Raw genomic sequence first — 5328 nt, forward strand, 5'->3', positions numbered from 1 at the left:
TTGAGAAGGATAGAAAAGATGCCTGATAAATCTCCTTCCAAGAACTGCCCTAAAGTGATTAACTGTGGGACCTGGATGTCGGTGAGACTTGCTCGTCTTTCAGGGATACGGGAACCCCCTGATGAGATGGCAACCCACCCATCCTTGCATTCATAGATGCTGTTTGTCTCTACTTGGACTGGATAAATCAAAGCACCTTGTGGGTTTCTATGACTTCTGAATCATCTCTTGCAGTTAATGACATCATAGAGTCTAGAGAGATCTTGCGCCCCATCACATCCAATATTCTGCCAACTCCTATCTTCTTTCTTTCTCCCACCCTTCATTCCTAACCCATTCCACCAGTAAATAACCCTGAATCCTAATTCCTGTTCCTTGCATTTAGCACACTTGGTCTCAGGCCACATCACCCACCCAGAGACACCAGTGATCCTTTAAGTCTTTTCCCAACAAGTATGTGACCCTTATTAGAAATAATCTGAGAGTGTTGACAGACATAAAACGTTTACAAATAAGACTAGAGACAAGAATCCACACTCAAATGCCCAGTCAGTTGATGCTGAAGGAATTTTGCTCCCCCACACCATCCTTTAAGGAGGTCAGCGAGCATTCTGTGGTCTACACCTCTCTGTGTGCTGCTTCTCTTCTTTCCCAGTCCTAGGACTTTCCTGTTCTTCGTTGACTAAACACCTTGTCTAAATGTTCTCTCTTCCTAAAAGGCATATATTCAAAGAAAATTTTCTACTGCTGGGGTTTGAATTTGTTTTTAACTTGTTGTCAAAGAAACAAGGTTGCCAAGAACTGCATGTGTCTGTTGGGTTTCCACTCAGAGAAAGCAATAGATTTCTATGACAAAAATACAATGGATTCTCCCCATTTTCTTTAACAGTTCCAACTAGACACATGCTCTATGTTCCAATCAGCAAGCTCCCTGGGATCTCGAATTTCCTTTTAACTTCTTTTTTTTTTCTTTTTTCTTTTTTGTTTTTCTTTTTTCTTTTCTTTTTTTTTTTATTAACTTGAGTATTTCTTATATACATTTCGAGTGTTATTCCCTTTCCCGGTATCCGGGCAAACATCCCCCTCCCCCCTCCCTTCCTTTTAACTTCTATCTTCAGTCTATCAGACTGCCATCTTCTTGCTTCAGAATGTATAGGAGTCACTAAGCTTCACAAAGCTGCTTCCAATTAAGTCAAACAAATCAGAGCACTGTCTTTAGTTAAAGGACACTAAGATACAACCTAATTTAGCTGGTCACATAGACTTTAAGTCTGAGGGTCTGTCTTCTGAAGGAGTGTGGGATTGTTATGGAATTCCTCTGAGTTTTCCCAATTTCTTTGTCCAGTGCATACAGGAATCATTGCTTGGCACAGGACCATTGTGAGAATCAAATCTGATTGTGCATGATAAAGCTCCTTGGAGACTGTAAAACATCTAGCAATGTTAAGACTTCAAGACAGCATGGAGCCAAGAATGTAAGTGCTAAATGGGATGTGGAAGGAAGAACAAGTCTTGAGATGATTTGTGTGGTGTTGCGTTTGAAAGTCTTCTGTTCCTGGGTTGTGATACAATAATGGACATAGAGTGGTTCAGTTGGATAACGTAGAAATTGGTCCCCTGAAGGAAGGCCTCACTAAACACGAGGTATTTAGGAGTAATCTGCTTTGCTTTCCAAATTGTGAGCTCCAAGCTTATCCCTGTGGACTGTCTTCTCCCTCTTTCCCAGGCCTTGCTTAGGCAGAACTCCAGTCCTATGTAGACTCGCAAACTGGACCAGCATACTGGGTAATTCAGATCTCAGCAAATATTTGTGTCTTTGATCTAACCCCATTCTCTCACAAGTCTCTCTGTATATTCTTGTTGTGTATTCTGAGGCAGAAGATTGCAGGATTTAGTTAGGAGCTCAGCAAAGTGGCCATGCCAGTGTCTTAGTTGGGGTATAGGACTGGGTTGGCTCTAAAGTTCCCTGCTGGGTTGGGACTTAAATCTTTTACTTGCTAGATTATGTTGTAATCCGAGTGGAGCAGAGGGGCAGGAACAGTGGACAGAAGCAGAGAGGAAGAGATTAGAGAAGAGTCTTTAGGAGACTTGAAGCAGTGCTTATCTGCTAATTTAGTACTTCACTGTTAGTATTGGAGTGCATTTCTGGAGGCACACAGGCCTAATGGAGCCTTGTATTTCATTTTCAAACACTTTCTCTTTTAATTCACATCAGTAAAACTTTATTAGCTAGTGACTGTGAGCAGGCAGTCCTGGAGTCTACAGCAGGTAAAGGACCAGGGAGCTTCTGACCTTAATCGGGCATAAACTAACAAAGATATTACCAGAGGGAATCCAGGAAATCTGAAGAACAAAGTGGAGGCATGGTGGGTCAGGGAACACCCCAGATTGGGTGGAGATAGAAAGATCTGGATAAAGCATGTTCCTGTGAGAAAGGACACGCCCTTGTAGGCTGGCAAATAATAGTAAACCAAAGTAGCATTGAGGGATGAGGTGAATAGGAGTAAGGGAAGGCCAGTTCTAACTTTTCTCAAAAGTGGATTAAGTTAATGCTGAAAGTGTAACATTTTTCAGTAAAGGCAGAACCACAAAGTGGGATGAAGAACATCTCTCTCAGAAGGGCAGAGCGCTAGGAACACGGACTGGGAGCCATTGGTAGAAAGGTCCTTGATAACCAGCTCATGACAGCTCATTCCAGGATTCCCAAAGCAAGACACCAGATTCACGGGGGCCCTGAGAGGGTCTTTGGTTCATGCCTAATTAAATAAAATTCAGGACAGCCATTCTGTTGTTAATGAGCAAAACAGATGGAACCAATTTACACATTTTCCCAAAAGTTAACTCTGTGTCAAACTAAATTACAACCAGGGACTACTTGATTAACTTACTATGAGGAATCATGCTCCATGGTCTGAAGACATTCAAGGTTTGAATTATCAACATTCTCTGTTTGTACATACGTACATACATATATGGGAGGACATAATCAGAAAGAATTAACAGAGGGTGGGAATTAAAGTTTTTTAAAATTGGGGGTGCAGAGATGGCTCAGCAGCTAAGAGCACAGGAGTTCATGTGGGATGGATTATAGTCACCTCTAACTCAGTTCCAGAGGATCACACACACAGACACACACACACACACACATACACACACACACACATACAAACACACAGACACACACACAAGTACACACAGACACACACAGAGACACACAGAGACACACACACAGACACACACACAGACACAAACAGACACACACACAGACACACACACAGACACACACAGACACACACACAGACACACGCAGACACACACACAGACACACAGGCACACATAGACACACACATACAGATACACAGACACAGACACACAGACACACACACAGACACACGCAGACACACACACAGATACACATAGACACACACACAGACACACACACAGACACACGCAGACACACACACACATACAAACACAGACAGACACACAGGCACACATAGACACATACATACAGATACACAGACACAGACACACAGACACACACACAGACACACGCAGACACACACACAGATACACATAGACACATACACAGACACACATATACAGAGACACACACACACAGACACACACACATGTGCATGAATAAATAAAATAAAAGTAAATCTTTCAAAAAATTCAATTCTTTACAAAGCACAACAGGCTAAAATCATGCAGTATTTTTATTTTTTAAGTGAGTGGACTCCAAACTTTGTTTATCATCCATTTCAACTAACAGAGAGCCCAGGGAGCCCAGGTCCCTTAAAATCCATGTGCTCCTATATGGACCATGTATACACAGTAATCGTTCAAATATCTATAAAATTCAATTTAAAATGGAAGATCTACTAATTTCTTTCATTACAATGGAATATGTAAATTATCATCTGCAGAATCCCGTTTCTCTGCATTTCCCACGTATGAATCTCTGATGGAAACTCAAAGCATACTGTAATGTAAAATGCACAAGGGGGCAACAACTTTCCTCCACTGCGCTTATTAACAAAATACTTCACACGTGCCTGTTGTCATCTTAGACTGTAGACACATGTGAGTGCACACTCCAAGTCTTCGTGTTTATTCTTTCATGTTAATACTGCTGAAATATTGTGATTATTAAAAGCATCAAACAGATGAGAAGATAACATCTATAGGAGTTAGGACTAAGGTCGCTTCTTAGAGAAACCTTTTGGGTTCATTTTACAGTTCAAGCATCCTTGACTGATAGCACTTTTCTCAACAACAGACACGCCCCACCAACTTGTAAAATGTATATGAGAATCTATTTTGTTCTCATGTATATGTATATGAGATGAAAATGTATATGAGAATCATTTCCATTTTCAACATCTGATTAACATCTACTCATGTTCAGTGAATTTTGTCTTTTTAATACCATCATCATCATCATCATCAACAACAGCAACAACAACAAGGACACAGAACACATATTTCTATGATTAGCAACAGGATAGCACATTGGATTCTGGGAAATGTGCACTTTCTATGCTATCCTGGGCCCTGCATTTTTTGAACTAGAAATATGATTGCTTTCTTAAAACAAGCAAACAACAAAACATGGGAAGTTTACTTTGATGGTTATCAATTGAGATAAAAATAGGCAATGTGGATTTAATGTTTTAAATGTAGTTAATAACATTGATTGCAAAGTGTTTTTCAGCTTCTGTTTATTTTGTTTTATTATTTCAGGACAGAGTCCAGCTGTGCCCTAGGCTGCCTTTGAACTTGGGAGCCTCTTGTCTCAGTCTCCCCAATGTGGGTATTATACGCCACTATTGGGCTTGAAGAAAAAAAGTGAATCTAATTAAAAAGTATTGAACCAAGTGGTCCATTCACTGCTATGAGGCTATGAGGCTTGGGCAGGCACGCACTAACCGTGTGGTGGACAGATGGGAGAGAAAAGAGGTGGAATGGTTTGTGGACTATGAAGAGAGGTGGAACTGGAGACATGAGGGTGATGAGGAACAGCCTTTAGTGAACAGCCTACTACCTGAGGCCATGGTAATGTCCAGGCCAGTGCTGCCACTGAAGGCCATGATTGGGTCTGGGGCCCTGCAGCAGCAGGGGGCAGGGGTTCTGTGTCAATAGCCATTGTCCACATTAGCACCAATGGCCATGTGGATGTCCCTGGTCTGGTTTGTATTCTGGGGACCCTCCTCTCACCTGGACAGAGCAGGAAAGCTGCCTCTGCTGACGCGAGCATGGGAGAGCAGAGATGGCCCAGCACCTCTTCAGCTGTGCAGTGGTGAAGGCACTGGAGAGATGGTCCCG

The 5328-nt window shown here is 41.9% G+C and overlaps 1 long non-coding RNA gene across 1 annotated transcript; it reads left to right on the forward strand.

The window, feature by feature from the left end:
- Positions 1-1345: 1345 nt before the first annotated feature.
- Positions 1346-4881, forward strand: LOC148005083 (uncharacterized). Its single transcript, XR_015622805.1, has 2 exons — positions 1346-1475; positions 4747-4881. It is a non-coding gene; the product is annotated as an uncharacterized LOC148005083 (long non-coding RNA).
- The last annotated feature ends 447 nt before the right edge of the window (positions 4882-5328 follow it).

This window comes from Rattus norvegicus, chromosome 6 (assembly GCF_021556685.1).
Source record: "Rattus norvegicus strain SHRSP/BbbUtx chromosome 6, alternate assembly SHRSP_T2T, whole genome shotgun sequence".
Classification (NCBI taxonomy): domain Eukaryota; kingdom Metazoa; phylum Chordata; class Mammalia; order Rodentia; family Muridae; genus Rattus; species Rattus norvegicus.